Raw genomic sequence first — 16,641 nt, 5'->3', positions numbered from 1 at the left:
AGAATCATACATTGATCATCGTTTTCCAGACCCATAGATTTGTGATTGTATCATATTATGCTTACTTTTCACATATTTTAGAGTTTGTATCTCAGCTCTTTTATTGTCTTCTATTGGGCTGCCTGCATGTTAACCTATAGGTAACATACTATTATTGTCATTTTGTAATCTCTTTATATAGGTAATACTGCAGCTTAGCCTCAAGGTTGCTTTTATTTTAAAAAATATTTGCTATTACAACCTATATTATTCTATTTGAACTTACAATCTCTGTAAATTTTATAACAATCTCTTTGGAATTTAATTATAATATGTATATATGTAGGATACATATACACATATATATACATATACACACAGCATATATAAATTAAAAGTCATTCAATATTTCTATCTTGGAAATTTCTCCACTTATCCACAATTATTTTAATTTTTTCTTAGTAAAGATTTGAGCTTTAATATGCTGATTCCTGGCTTACTACAACATAAAGTCAGGAGAAATTTTGAGGTAACACTGAAATAACTCCCTAGGACAGTTAAAATATGAAGTTGGAAAGAAAGATAGCTAGCTACCCAGATGACAGATATAGAGAGACAGAAAAAAACAATAAAGAGAATAGAAAAAAAATGACTATTATTAGGTGCCATGAAGTAATTTCAGGACTGGCTTATTTTATATTTTGGTCAGCAAAGTTAGAAACTGAAGATTATCTTTTATTTCTGTGGATAAAGGGAATTGGGCCAAAATAATCACTAAAATAATTTTATAGATGCAATAAGTTACTTGCTGCTTATAATAAAACATAGCACCTTTCACTGTCTATAATTAGGTAGCTCCCTTCACTTGGATAAATCAAATATTACTCATATTCAACTTCATCTAAGCCCCAAAGCTCACAATTCAAAGAATCTGTGATATTTTCACCATTTTGCAGACATAGAAACTGAAGTAGTGATGAGCTCTGATGCTTCCTCACCAGCACTGCATAGTTGGACACAGGACTGAAAAAAGCCTCACTATTACTCCATACGCCCTGTCCACCAAGCAGTGGTGCACTTGCCTATATTTAGTGCAATTCTTCTTGTCCAGCAGCATTTAAAATTTGTCACTAATTGCATACAATCAACCTCTTCCTCCGGCAATTGTCTCCGACTGAGTGCCCAGGCCCTGACTGAGTCTTCTGGCCCTCGAAGTCATTCACAAGTACTGTTGTTCAGTGAGAAAGTGATTCAGCCCTGATGTTCTCTATAGATGTCATGGAAACATTCCACAGTCAAAGAACAAACAAAATACTAACTACAATAACTCCAAACCACGTGCAATAAGTCAGCTATAGCTCTTCAGTTGTGGTTTGCATTTTAAGACAATGGAGTGTCTCAAGTCCCTGTGGAAGTTACTTCGCGATAGAATTTAGGAAGAGGTTCTTATTGCTGTTGTTTTGTTTTCCTTTTATTTTCCTTGAGGAAGGAGAAAGGTCTAGTTGTCTAAAGTCCTCTCTCTATCCGTGCTGGTCTTCCCTTTCTATTCCTGTTTTATTTATTTATTTATTTATTTTTAAGTTAATTTAGAGCAGTAGCTCTGTTTCCTTAGCAATTTTTCTTCCTAATCCTGAAACCTTTTAGACAAAGAAAAGCTTACCAACAATTTGGCATTTCCTGGAGCCCCTAAAGCTCACCCATTGTCCCTTCTGAAGTCCACAGACTTCTGAAAATAACAAATTTTGTTTTAGAAAATCTATTTAATAATTAAAATGAACTTCAAAGATATAAAGACTTAATTAAATGCATATATTTTACATACAAAGTTACCTCGAATGTTAAAAATATTAGATGGCATCTCAATGCATACCAATTTATCATGTTTTTGGTCTCAATGTGACACAAATACAATGAAATATTTTATCAGACCCTAAAATAATTACATACACCAACTGGTAGATTCAGTCATTTCTCCTCACATTATTATGACACAAGATGAAGAACTGTTTAACAGGCACCTGACGGTGGGGGTGGGGGGTGCTAATACTTGACAATGTTTCCAGACCTGGCTCTGCTTTCACCTAACTTTGGGCAATTAGTATCAGCTTCCTGGAGTAAAGTTCTTGCATACACATAGGAAGTGTGGACTAATGACCTGGGTTCTTTCTTGCTCGAAATTTGATTCCTGCCTACCTCACATCTAACCTTTTCATATTCGTCCAGAGTTGACTTTATGTACCAGAAATGGTAATGATTAGCTTGCTTATTTACTAGCTTTTTAAAAACATTGTTTTCCTAAGGTTTTGCATTTGGAGATAAACCAGAGCAAACAGGCAAAGATTTCAGTGAGTGGTGTAGGCATTCTTGATTCTGGAGAAGTAAGGTACTGAAACAGTAATATCAGAAGACTTTTTCCCAGCTTAAACTGACTTGGATGATGGCAATCTTGAAGACTTTCCTTGAATGATGGAAATCATTCAGAAATAACTGGCAGTATTGTGTGCCTGGGACAAATATCCTGCCATAATAGAACTTATGAATAAGTTGGTATTAATTCCTTACGTGGGATAATTTCTTAAACATACAATTTTAGTTTTCCTCGAATATGAAAATATCATTTATAACCCAATTGTTGAAAGCCAAGCTAGGTTGCATTCTCCATATAAGGGAAAGAAATGACAATTCTTTTGTGATATAAGTTAGAGACCACAAAAATAATAATGAAATGGAAAGCATTGAAAGGGAAACTGGAATCACAATTGCCCAGTGTTCTATACATAAGAGAATAAAACCTGGGTAAAATACTGCAAGGTGTTATCTGTAATTGGACTGACTAGATAACCAAGTTCACTTTGATTTAAAGACAAACTCACTTGGAAATTTTTGAAATAATTTGGGATTTCTTATTAGAAGATCAGATGAGGAGTCTTCTGTGATGCATAAACTTAAGGGAAATTTTGGTCTTAAACCCTCTGATTTTTAGTCAGCTTTCACAGGGTATATGAATGTGACACTTCCATTGTGGAAAAAGAAGAGTATTTCTCATTAAAATTATGCTTTTGAATCCTTCCTTACTACTACTACCATCCTCATCCCTTTCGAATGAGGTTATATAGATGTGACCTTAGTTATAAATGCCTTTAAAAATGTTAATTTGTAATAAATATGTTAAAGGATAAATGTTTCCTACTTAGTTCTTCTGAAAATATTACGATTTGATTTTAAAGATTTTTTTAAAGAGGAGATATCCTGTTATCTCATTTCTTAGTCATCTTCGAATCCCCTCCTTTTGCCTCTAACCCTCACAACTTAGGCAGTGTTATTGGTGTTTTTAGATTCCGCTTCAAGAACAAAAGAAGTTAGCTGTATTGGATTATAGCCATGATTACTTTTCAGTTCTTAGACTAATTTGAGTGTATCTGCATTGCTATATAGTATACGTGGGTGTGCATTAGTTAGAGAGCTAACGAGATGAAAAGAGATTGGCCATGTGGTGGGAGTTTAGAAAAAATGGGATGGTAAGAGATAAATATTCTGTATAAGTTACTTACTTATTCTTTTATTATCTATTTCACCCCAATAGAATATAAGCTTCATGACAGCAGGGATCTTTGTCTGATTTATTCTCCAATATATCCCAAGCAATTAGAGCAGTGCCCTGCACATAGGACATGCATAGTACACTGTGTTAAATTTAATTGAATAATTTAATTAATTTATTAATAATAGATCACTAAAAAGGATGACAATGTTTGTTCTCTTGAGAAGTATATCCATCATTCAGGATGGCTTGGTGAATGTGTTTCAAATGCAAGATCGTTACATAGCTTCTGAGAACTTTTCCAATTTTATATCCTGGTACACACATGTGTATGATGTGTATGGGGAGGGGGTAGAGGAGTGGAAATGATTTACTGAACTAGTTGATGTTTTTAATAGAAAATTAAATAATTTCCATGAAATTGTTAGTTTAAGAAAAGAATAATTTCACCACTAAGTAAATGAAATAAATTACTATTAATTAAAATAAAACAAATCTCACTATCTTACCTATCCTGGTACAAACTCCAAAGATGATTAATTAAGTTCCATTTCATAAGTAATGTTATTTATTGTTTTACTCTTCATAGTAAAAGTAGTTTTTTGTTCTTAAAGCAGTCATCCTGTGAGTATTGAAATTAAAATCTGGTGTAGGTCAAAAAGTGAATTTAATGGCCTAGAGTCTTGACAAGCTGACATTTACTGGAGTTACTAAAATCCATCTAAAAAATATGGCAGTCTATGTTCACAGGCTGCCCTGTAGCAAAACAAGTCAAAACTGAAGTGCATTTGCAGATCTTGAATTCCTGGTATAAACCAAGCAGCTACCACTATCCATTTCCTCCCCTACACATTAGCTACCCACACATATACACATCATTTCTGCTTTCAGTTACACATTTTCACCATGGCTTTTAGCCTAAAAGCTACTGCTTTCATGCCCATTGACACATTTCCCTACAACTGATTACCTTTTAACCTAGTGCTTTGAAAAATGGCTTTAAATAGCTAAAAAAAATATTTCCCAAAGAAAAGCCCTCCTCTCCCCCCAAAAAGAATGCCTTAAAATTACTACAAAGGCTCTTATTCCATTTAAAGGTTTGTGGCTTACTCTAATACATGATGTAGTGGATTTACATTAATAGGAATGTAGAAAACCATTTTCTTAGCCAAGTAACTATTTTTTTTTCTTAAAAACTCCATTCATAGTAGTGGCCATTATTGGTAACTTAGTTTTAATTTAAGCTTATTTTAAATTTTTGATAATGCATAACATTTCAATTATTTCTGCCCCTATCAACCCAAAGGGGAAAAACAGTTTACCAGCTTGTAACATTGCATAAGTAAAACATAAAAGTAAAATCAACTGCTTAATATGTTTAATAACCTTAACCTAAATTTTGTATAGGAAGATAACGACAATCCTATGTTCCCTTCAACTATATTAGAAAACTGTAAACTTGTAAAGCAGATGTGATTTCGACTGCTAAGAAGAAAACATTTAGCATCAATTTTCTACTAACCAAAATATGATGCATGCATCCAACTAAAATAATACTAAAAATTCCAACTACAGCTCATCAGGTTTAATGTTCAAAAATCTGCCAACATTCTTTTAACACAAAAGTAACATCGCTGCTAATTTATTTACCAGCAAACATTTGGTTAACTACTTAAGAATACTTACATTACTAAATTAGAAGGAAATGGAATCTTTACCATTAAAAAAACAAAAACAAAAAACTGGGGAATATGTCTGACATTTTGGACAGCTCCCAGCTACTCTTCTACAGTATTTCTATTAGTTGCCTTCCTCTAGTTTATTATGGGCTACCAAATCAAAAATGAACCCAATCGAAGTGATTTCTGAGGTTACTGTTCGGGTTTTTTTGGTTTTGTTTGGCTTAGTCCCTGCGCACAAGACTTCTCCCGTGAAAGGGACTATGGAGCTATATAACAGGGCAAGTGCTGTCCTCAGTACAAGATCTGCTCCCGCCATTGAGTCATTTTTTATTTTACCAAAGATGCTAGCTGGCAGGCAAGGAGCTGCCTTCTCCACCTCCATTTCACACTGCAATACAATCGCCTCAGTCAGCGACCAGAGCCTCTCCCCAGCGGGGCCAGGGCGGGAGTGATCCGCATACCGAGGTATTTAAAGAACTTTCCGAAGTAGAAACTCCTACGAGAGAGCCACATAACGAAACAATCCCGAAGAGTAAGTTTCTGCGTCCTGCACACGGATGGAGAAACCAATGCATTGATCTACGCGGATTCTGAGTTGCCAGGCTGCACCATCCATTTGCAGCAGCGCACAAAATCCGCCTTCTGCGGAAAGGCTTGCAGAGCGAAGGGAAACTCTGACTGACTTTACAAAATACAATAGATAAGAATAAAATGAAATGAAATGAAAACAGCGTGCGCTATGGAGGGAGCCAGCTTACACCCAGTGGTTAACATGCTTTGATTCTGGTTGGCCAGACCCTCGCCGGCCAGGAAGTTTCTCAGAGTGCGGAGGCGCGGGGCGGCCCCGAATGCCCCGGGCGCGCCTGAGTGGCTCTGGCGTGGGAGGGTGCCCAGGTCAAGGCGGTCCCGGGAGGCAGTGGCTCCACCTGGATGCGCGGCCAAGGCGAAAGGGAGCCCCGCCCCGCCTCCGCAGCGCTGTCCAGTTGAGGACACCCGCGCCCCAAACAGGCGCGAGGCAGGAGGAGCCTCTGCCAGCTCCTGTCAGAGTGGGAATCTCTCCAACCCCAAATCTACGCAAAAGACAAGTGTGTCAAGCCTCACAGGAGGGTTTCAAACACCAAAAACTCTCCAATCCCCAAGCCTAGTGTTCTTTCCTTCTCTTTCCTCTCCTTCTTCAGCCAGGCGGCCAACAGTTACTTTCCCCTCCCCTCTCCTCCAAGGTCCCGGGCGCAAACTGAGACTCTGAACCTCGGTGGATGCGCCTGTCCCCTGGCGCGCCCAATGCACAGCCGCCTCTTTTCATTAAGGCAATAAAGTTCAATTTACCCTGCCCTTTACGAGCCATGGTGGACTTTCCCATGGTTAGTGTGCGCTTTCCTTCCCGCTGAGCTAAGACCAACGTATTCACTCCAACCCAGCCTAGATCCCTGAAGGACGTCGGTCCACGCAAGAGGGGACCCGCCGCTCTCCCTGCAAAGTGCCGACACTCGCGCGCGCGCGCGCGCGAGTACACACACTCACACACACACTCACACACACACACACACACACACACACACGACTGCCATCCCCGTGCTGTCAAAGTCCGTCAACGCGGAGGGGAGAATGAGCCCGCAGGAGCCGCGCGGACGCGGGCATCAACCTCGCCGTGTGTCGCGACCGGCTGCCCAGGTCCCAAACATCCTTGTCAGGATGCCCGAGGCACTACCGCCTCATAACCCCCCAAAATCACAATAGAGGTTCAGGGAACCACGAGAGTGCTGCCGAGACGGACCTTACCAGAGGGACGCGTGTTCTCTGGCCGCTCGGCTGGCCCGCGGGCCACAGGAACGCTGCAACCGGGGTCCTGGAGGAGATGCTTCTCCGCTGCCGCTGCCCGGATACCCGGCGCCAGCATCACTTCTCCCCCGCCTCCGCCTCCTCGTGCTCCGCTCTCTCGGCCGCTTCCTCCCCGGCTGCCGCCTGCAAGACCCGCAGCGCGGGCGGCGCGGCGGGGTGGACAGCAACGGCGGCGGCACCCGCGCGAGCTCGCCGAGCCGCACTAGCCGGAGCAGCCGCGGCGGTACCGGGAGCACCCGAGCCGGGCTGCGCTTCCTCAGCGATGGCTCCGGCCTCCGCGACTGACAACGCCCGACAGCCAATCGCTGCCTCGCCCTGCGCGGCGCGGGGAGACCAATCAGAGCGGAAGGCCCAAGGTTTTCCTCCGCCTTTGCTCTGCAGGCTTGTTTCCGGGAGAGGCGGCGATGCTGAGGAGGGTTTGGGATGTGGGGTGGGGGAGGCGGGAGGGGCGCGGTGTGGGGGGCTCTTGGCCCTGGAACATTAGGTGGGGCGAGAAAGTGGGGCCCACGGAGGTGGGCCTGGGGCGCTTTCTGGCTGCAGAGAGCCCGCGGCTGGGCAGGGAAGGGCGCCCCGGGGTGACACTCCCTAGATCCTCGTCCCGGCGGCTCAGTGTCTTGGCATCTTTATGTGGCGGTCGTGGGACCGGAGTCCGAAAGGCGCTCCTGGAGAGCCAATCCCCTGGAGGTGGTCGCCGCCTTGAAGGAATCACGCGAGCAGTCACCAGACAGCGCCCCCGTCCTTTTTTTCTTTGGCAGCTGAAAAGTGTGGTACTTAAGCTCCGGACCTCTCCTCATAGTAATTAGTCCAGCACTGTGCCCGAGTTATGAAACGGGCACGTGGAGGAATGTTCTTAAAGTTGTAAGTAGGGTGGACCTTTCGTGTCTTCCCCTCTAACAAACCCCTCCCACTACCCCACCCCCCAAAAGCAAAATGCCTTGAGAAGCAATGGAGAAAATTAGTTTAAGCTGGCAACCTAATTTCTTTTTCTGTTTCTTTTTCTTTGGGGAATAATTTTGAATGATACAATGTTTTTTATTATTATTATTATTTTTTTTACCACAAATGAAATGATTTAGCTAGGAAAGAAAAAAAAAAATCCCTAAATGCACAGGGGGAAAGTTGATATTTGCAAAATGGAGAAATCCTAACAATTTAAATCTGAAAATTGAAAAACTAAAACGCAATGACAATTTAGAAATATTCCTGATAAAAGATAAGTTTAGAATGATTTTCAATTATGAAACTAATCTTGACTAAAGAAAGCATTTAAAATATGAAAATATCATAAACTTTAGAATGTTGTAAGCTATTTAGACAGTTACAGAGATGTGCATACACAAATATTGATATCATTTTTAGCATGTCCTCCAAAGATGCTATTTACCATTATTTTACCGTATTTTTTCCATATCTGGTATTTTGCAACAGTTATTCATGGCTGCACATAGGTCCTACACACCGTATTCCTTAAGAAGACAATCAAATGACATTATTATAGTGATATGAGGTATTAGTGTTACAGATATAAAACGAATACCTCATATCACTAGTGTTACACATAAGCAGTTCTTAGCAAAACAAACCTGCACAATTAATAGCCAACTGTCAAGGAGGCCATGAAACATTTAAAATCAATGAAGATGGAAAACCAAGATAAATTTTTACAAGTAGCCAACATGATTGTATGTCGATGCTAGGTTTTTCATGCGTTGCTAGGAATTTCATGGGGGTATTGGATCAAACATCCAGCGTTATTTAATTAAATGACTATTTCATTAACTAGCAGTTTGATGTTTACTTTTATGTTGGTGTTGCTGCCTACTTAATTATGTCAATTTTCTTCCCCATTCAATGAGAGACCTCACTCAACTTGTTAGTGGAGGAGAAAATTTGCTTGGACACTATTTGAATCAAGAAACCACTCACCTAATCTTGAAAATATGGGAAATGATTTCATATTAATTGATGAAAAAAATCTATATTTATTATGAATAAAAACAGAATACTTCACTGAGTCAGTTCTCAAAAGCCATATTCAGCAGGCAGGAATCAAAACAGGTTTCAGTCTATTTCCAGCTCTGGTTATGACTAAGTAATATCAGGTCAGTCATTTGAACTTTTCCAGCATTCCTTATCTATAAAATAGAGAATAAAAACAAAATCAAACCTATAGCTCTCTTCCTCAGATGTGAGGATTAATTTATAATTGGAACTGAAAGCTGCAACTGGCTTCTTGCAGAAAAGCCCTCTTTCTAAAGAGGTAGAGAACTGGAATTTAATGATAATACTGTCCTCTCTCAAATGTGAATTAGTTTAATACTCCCAATAGCCCTACTCATTATGGGTATACAATTCTCATATCTACAGATGAACATACCAAGTTCCAGCAAAGTTCTTCTACCATTTTTTATAGTAAATTTATATCAGGAACACTTTATTTGTTGATATTGCTAGCTAGAATGTTTTCCCCATGATTCCATCGTAACATCATTTCCAATTTGGTTGAAATATGCAAGTTTAAAGGTTGTCACCTTTATCTAATGAAAGACCACCAATTTCATTTTATTATTGGATGGTCAATTGAAAGTACGATAAATCTATTTCCCCCAAATCACATAATTAATTAGATGACTTCAATCACATAAAGCTTCTGTTTTCCTATTCAAAACTCTAAAACATCTGTAAAAATGGGTATTGTGCCCATGTTAAAAGATTGAGACAAAATCAAAACAAGAAAACACCTATGAACCCCAGTTGAAAGGAATTGGATTCTATAAAGTTCATCCTAACTGGTTTTAAAAAATATACTTTATGCTAGTACCTGTGTACAAACCCACACAAAAATATAAGTAAACATTAAATTCATTCAGCGAAATTCTGTAGGAAAAAGGACTCCAAATCAAGCAGGTGTTTTGACTACTAGCCCTCTAACTCTTACCACTTCATCATACAATAGAGAAGGAGTCACTGAAATGAAGAAAAAGTATAGGCTGAGCTCAAAGCCTGGGATTCCATTTATAATTAGGAAAAGTAAGGGTAGTAGGTTTTGTTTTGTTTCGTTTGTGTTTTTTTTTTGTTTGTTTGTTTTTTTGGTGGGGGGCGGGGCAGGCGTCAGGGGACAAAAATTACTCAAATTTTGGAAGAGAGCAAAAATCAATGCAGTACTATGGAATACAAGGAGAAACAAGATTGGTAAAGCACTGACAGATGAAAACCATAAAAACTCTTGACTATAAGAATTGAGAAGTGATTGTGAAATTGGGTGAGAAGATCTCTGGTTTTAAAAGAACAGTTGTATTAGGGTGATTAGGGTGAAAAGCATTTGATCCACCCAGAATGAGAAAAAGATAATTCAAGTTCGTATGGTTCTATTATATTAGAAAAGATTTACGCTATCTCAAGTCCAATAGTTTGAATTAGAGATAAAGTGATTATTTATGCAGAAGGCTGTATAAAGAACTTGAATCAATATAAAGTTTTAAATTATTGAAAGTCTTTACTGCTGTTATTATTAAAACAAAATCATTTGCAAAGAGGTACAATTCTTCAATGAATATTTGTTTATAAAGTTATAGAAATCAAACCATTATCACAATTGCATAAAAGATATTTCCTAATGACCCATTAGATTCCATCTTCAATTTTTATATTTTAGAAACAGGTTCTTTGCTTGAATAAGAGAATCCAACCTCTTTAATAATGAGGTTTTTCTGCCTTTAGCTTTGATCACTAAAGAGCAGCTGCATATTACAGTGCTCTAGCTTTAAGTGGAAAGGTGGAAAGAAGGTGTTTGTGTGTGTGTCTGTGTATATGGGGGGGGAGTGGGGAGCAGTGGAAGATGGGAAGGAGTAAGAAGTAGTAGAGTTTTCAAGTTATTTGTGCAGCAGTTCTCTATGGTTTCATTAATCAATATTTGTTTCAGAAGCCACTTAAAGCATAGAGCACTAAAAAAATTAATTTTTAAAAAATTAATGACCTATATTACCACAATAGGATGCTATTTAAGAGCCTAGCATAGTGCTAGGAGTGTCAATAAATGTTTGATTAAGGAAATATTAATGCATGCATGTTGCATTTTTTTGAGGGGGAGATGCTACTTACAGTTGAAACCAGCTGATAATATTTTACATGCATTATTGTAATTATGATTATTTTAACTTTACATAAACTAAATCTTAACACGTAATTTTGTTTTCCAGGTTTTCCCCAGATTGCCGGTTAGGTTGAGCACGCAGGTGCATTCTTGCATTCTTTCCTTAGCCTGAATCTTCACTTTCTCTTAGCATTCTAGCCCCTCACTCAGTCAGGCTTTTAACTAATTCTCCAGGTATTCTCTGGTGATTAGGAAGTGTGCCTAGAGAATGATCCTACCTGCCTTGGGAAAAAAGTGCTAATAAATGGTCAAAGCCAAGTTCCTAAGGACTGGGCTGCTGAAGCCAATAGCATGAATCATCATTAGCTTTTACTGATGCCAAGTCATGCAAGTCTGTAAAGTTCATATAGAAAGAGAAATTTGGATCAATAGGACCTTATGCTACCATGCAGCTTGATAATTACTTTCTAGAGATTAAGTTTGTACAACTTTTTTCTTCCTGAAAAAAAAATTCTCTGCTCTAAAAGCCTGCCTTAGTCTTTGTATCTACTGTGCATGATAAAACTATAGTGCTTTTCTTTAGCAACTTCTGTTTCAGTTGTCCTCACTTTACTTTGGATGTTATCTAAATGCATACTTTATATTCAGTAACCTTGGTGTCTATTTAATAGAAGATTGATATTTCATAACAGGATTGATATTTTAAATCCATTTCTTTGAATGACTATTACAGCAAGTTGCAAAGAATATTTCATGACCTTTTTTGCAGACTGTGAATGTACTTGTTGTTGACCTGGTAATGGTAGGCTATGTTGTTTAGTTGGTAAGTGAAGCATACAAAGCCATTGTTGTGTCTGTTTTATTGCATGTTGACTACAGAGAGACCCAGTGAGCACTATGGAGCACTTTTACATTCATGGGGAAAAATATAATAGATTTTCACATCTTAGAGTTAAAGGCCTAAAATAAAAATACCCAAAAAAAATATTTTATACACTTGCTATGTCAAGAATTTTTGAGGCTTTAAAATAAATGAGGGAGTTGAGAATATGTGTTTATGAGCTTAATACCATATATTATACCAGTTATATTGCACAGAGCCTCACTCATGCCCATTTGCCTTTAGCTGCTAACAGAAAGAACTTTTTCTATGATTAGTAAATTTTTAAAAAGTGTTAGAAAAATTTAACTTCATTGTTGACATTCATTTAGTCATAAAGTGAAAATCTGGTTTCACATGTCAGCATTTTCTTACAATCTAGCATATGTAAACTAGGATATTAGAAATCTTATAGTCTATAACTATATGTCCCAGTCATCCAATCCCTTCTAAAATTACTTACAACTCTATTCCTCAGCCTTAATAGATAATTTTTCTCTCTAAAGGGATGTGAATTCTTAACAGTTTTATATGAGTGTCTCCAAATTAAAAACTTTATTTTATTTAATTAAAACTTGTAATAATAATTACTTCTATTTTTTAATCTTTCAGTACTTTGACTTAGATTTTATATGTATACACTAATTTTGTTGTTTTTCTTAATTATACTCATCAGTTAGACCTATAAAGTACTTGACTTTAGTGCTTAATACTTGGAAAAGCATTTCTGATTATTATTAGTGGTAGTAGAAGTATTTAGAAATAAATTATAAATATTTATAACAAGGACATTATAAAACATGGCTACATGTAGGTAGAGTAAGGTAAGTCAGATACCCAACATAATACATTTTAATATCTCTATTAGACTTTAGGTACTTTAGAAATATATTAGAATTTATGTTCATTTGTATAAGAAAGATAAAAAAGTAAACCCTGACAAAGAATTTTATTTCACTTGTATTTAACTCTCTCTTTCTCTGCTCTGCCCCCCACCCCTCTGTGTTGTCAGCTCTCATAGTGCCAGTACCTTATTATTGTAAAGTCTCTAGTGTAAATCTTCCTGAAAAAATCCAGTGCTAAGCCAGAATGCCATCTCAAGCTCATCTAACAGCATCCCAGTGCTATGTCCCCAAGTCAAGTATATCAAAGATGTTATAACCTATTAGACGTTGTATAAAGTCTCAAGTGGCTGTAACAACTTGGAAATCCCTTAAGAGTACATTAAATTAGACTCTTTAATGTAACTAATTAGTGCCTCCTTAGCCTTTGAAAAAACTGTTATTGCTGGGAATTTAACAGGAGACTCTGGAATCTAAAAGCAACAGATCGAGTTTGAGCTAGAAGATAATTTCCAACAGCTGGTATTGGCACTAGAACATAGATCCCCTTTGTTGGGCTTTAGCCTCTAGGGGGCAAGAAAATCATAATTTTCTGGAGAGTAACAGTATAATTGCATGAAGTACAATTTCATATCAGCCAAAACAAGAAAATAAAAGAGAGATCTAAAATATGTACGAGCACCTTTTTGTGCTTGACTTTTAATGAAAAATTATTGACAATTAACCACTGGGTAATTAACATGTTATGTTTCTATTCACTGAAGTGGAGTGGTTAGTATGCATTGACACAAACACAGGCAAGATATATATTTTATGGATTTTCTGGACATTAATCAGGTAATAGTGGTACAGTAAGACTAGTGCTGGTTTTCACAATCAGCAGCTGAAAATGCATTTAACTGAAGCATGATTTGGATCATTCCAGAACACTCAATCACAATACCACAACAATCCTATGCAGACATTTATTTATCAAGCGGGTAATGACAGGGAATTTAAAGGAGTTTTTGCTTTCTAAGCAATAGAGTGAAATAATTAAGAATGTGGATCTGGGACAGACCAAGTTGAGTTAAAATTCTAAGTTTATCTCTTAGCTGTGTGATCTAGGAAAGATGTTTTATCTCTGTGCCTCAGTTTCCTCCTTTATGTAAAATGGGGATAATAATAATACCTTGTTCTTAAAGGAACTTTGAAATGTAAATGAGATCATATCTGCAAAGTGCTTTTTCTAGTATCTGAAAGATAAGTACTCAATATGTATTAGATATAATAATGGGAAGTCTTTCTTAAAGTATTTGTTAGGATGGCTATCCTGTAACAGATAAAACCCAATATATCAATGGCTTAACTCACTAGAATTTTATTCCTTACTCATTTCTTATTCTGTTAGTATGGTGAGGAGGAAAAGCAAGGGGCTTTCCTCCCCATAGTCATTCAGGCTATGAAAACTATGAATGCATAGTTTTCAAGATCACTGTGGGCATCAACATCCAGCTGAAAGATGGGGTATGAAAGTGACAGGCTCATTCAGGTGTGACATACATTATTTCCACTGACATGCCATGGGCCAGAACTCAATGACATGGTAACCTCAACTTCAAGAGAGTCTGGTAATGACAGTGTACCTGCGTAACCCAGAGGAAAGAGAAATGCTTTTAGTGAACAGCTAGTCAGTTTCTGCCACAGACTGTCTTTCTGCTAACCAAATACCTATGTCACTCAGCTCCCCTATGTTCAGAAAGGTAAATCAGTTCCCATGCAGATACTGTATCTTGCTCAAAGTCCAAGCAATTTGTGCCCTGCATATTCTTCTCCTTCAGAATCTGATGTGTCTTCTCATAACCTATAAACTAACAGGTAAGTCATCTGCCCCCCATACCCAGTGAAGAATAGCATATATAAAAATTGCAATAATGGGAGACACCAAGGAGTCATTGGTCCATAGCAACCAAGAAAACTTTATTGGAGGGCCTGTGAAAGCCCCCATCCTATGTACGGGGAAGTCCATTAATAAGCCCTGGATTCTACATTTGGGGAAGAACTCTCTTGTTCTTATTTCTTTATAGCCCTTCCTCCCACATGCAGGAAATTCTCCTGTGTCAGTTATTGTCCATGATCCCATATAATGCTGGTGATGGGGAATGTGCCCTCCTTTTGCAGACTACTTCCTGGTGCAAGTTTGGTACTTTAACGGTTGTTTTAAACTTCAAAAAGTCAAAGCTTTGTTTTTGTCACTGTTTTTAAAGACTGGATTTCTGATTTCTTTGACAATACAATTCCTCAAAAACTTAATAGGCTTCTGTCCTATTTGTTTCCAGACAATCCTGTGTGTTAGTATTCATAGTTATTCCTGAGACATACTTCTCAAGCCTAACTTATTTGGTTTTACGCTTGTCCTTCTGTTCCTTGCTTTCAACCCAGTGGAAGTTTCCTTGAGAACAACAGACATGGGTGAGGTGGATACAGTTTAATCCAACTTAATGGAACATGTTGTTCAATGCATTTTTACAGTTTTTGCTAAGATGTGAAGACCAGAAACCAGTTAGCTTTTTCAAAACTTTAAGGCCCCAATTTTGGGGATTTTCACTATTTCCTTTCATGTCTGCTTCTAAACTCAACAATTCTTGATTGACCTCACCCCCCTTTTTTTTAATACCCTGATAAATTTACCTCTTAGCAAGTAATGTGCATTAATACAATTGTGTTTTCCAACTTCTTCTCCTAGTTCTAAAGCCTCAGTAGGCACTTGGGATTGATAATTTTTTACAGACAACATTTCTCCAAGTGCTCTGCCTATGCATGGCATCATTCTTCATCTTTCAAACTCATAATATTGTCTTTCTTGCAGACTGCTTCCCAATTACTAAGCCACTGCCACACACTGTAGGTTAGTGTTTTGTAGCACCCCACTTCTGGTACCAATTTATGTGTTAGTACAGGTAAAACTAGCTGTTGAAACAAATAAACCCAGAAATTTTATGGGCTTAACATAGTGAAAGTTTGTTACTCTCATAAAGTCTATTCAGACACTTGACTCTGCTACACTCAGTCATTCAAGGATCCAGACTTATAGAAACACCATACCTTCACTATGTGGCTCCCAATGCCTTTAGGAGGAGAATGAGAAGAAGATTATATAGATTTTTATGGGCAAATCCTGGAAGTGATGTACAGTCATGGCCACACTAACAAAAAGGTATGCCGAGAAATGTAGTCTAGATGACCAGAAAGGGAAATGGGCTTCTTGAACAGTCTGCTAGTTTCTAACTAGCTTATTTAGTTGAATTCTTACTGATCTCTCATTATACTTATTACTATGTTATATGAGATTTTCTTCATTACATATTATGAACTATATTTGTGTCAGTTCTACCTCATCTGTCACCTAAATGAGAATAGTTTATGTGCAAGAGTTATGACATAACACTTCGTTCTGTTCTTATGGTAATTATTCCTCAATGGGTGGTTTAGAAAGCTCAGGCTATTGAATCAGTTAAGCCTTGGTTCAATACCCAATTCTACCACATATTAGTTGTGTGAGCTTCCCAGATCATCAGTTTTCTCATTTGCAAATGGGAATAGTAATAGCTACTTTGTAGGGAAATTCTGAAAATTAAAGGAGATAATGGCACTGGGTAAGTTATCTTTTTTTCAAGAGCACATATTGAACACTAATTTACTTGATTAACACTACCAACATTGAAAGGCAGTTTTGTGTAAAAATTCTATAATGTAATAGTAAACAAAACCTTTCATTCATCATAAATTTCCTTTTCCTGATTATT

The 16,641-nt window shown here is 37.8% G+C and overlaps 1 protein-coding gene across 6 annotated transcripts in view; it reads right to left on the bottom strand.

Moving 5' to 3' along the window:
* The window catches only part of B3GALT1 (beta-1,3-galactosyltransferase 1), a 603,572-nt gene extending 596,314 nt beyond the window's left edge, over positions 1-7,258 (bottom strand). For 5 of the 6 annotated variants that reach the window (XM_037850141.1, XM_037850142.1, XM_037850143.1 and 2 more), the window contains exon 1: positions 6,982-7,258. The gene's annotated coding sequence lies outside the window, so the exon portion shown is untranslated. Of the gene's footprint in view, positions 1-6,976 lie in introns of all 6 variants that reach the window. The other variant, XM_037850145.1, reaches the window with a different exon arrangement.
* Positions 7,259-16,641: the final 9,383 nt, after the last annotated feature.

The sequence above is a fragment of the Choloepus didactylus genome, chromosome 9 (assembly GCF_015220235.1).
Source record: "Choloepus didactylus isolate mChoDid1 chromosome 9, mChoDid1.pri, whole genome shotgun sequence".
NCBI lineage: Eukaryota > Metazoa > Chordata > Mammalia > Pilosa > Megalonychidae > Choloepus > Choloepus didactylus.
Note: the sequence above shows the minus strand (reverse complement) of the source record. Positions and strands in the feature narration are given on the sequence as shown.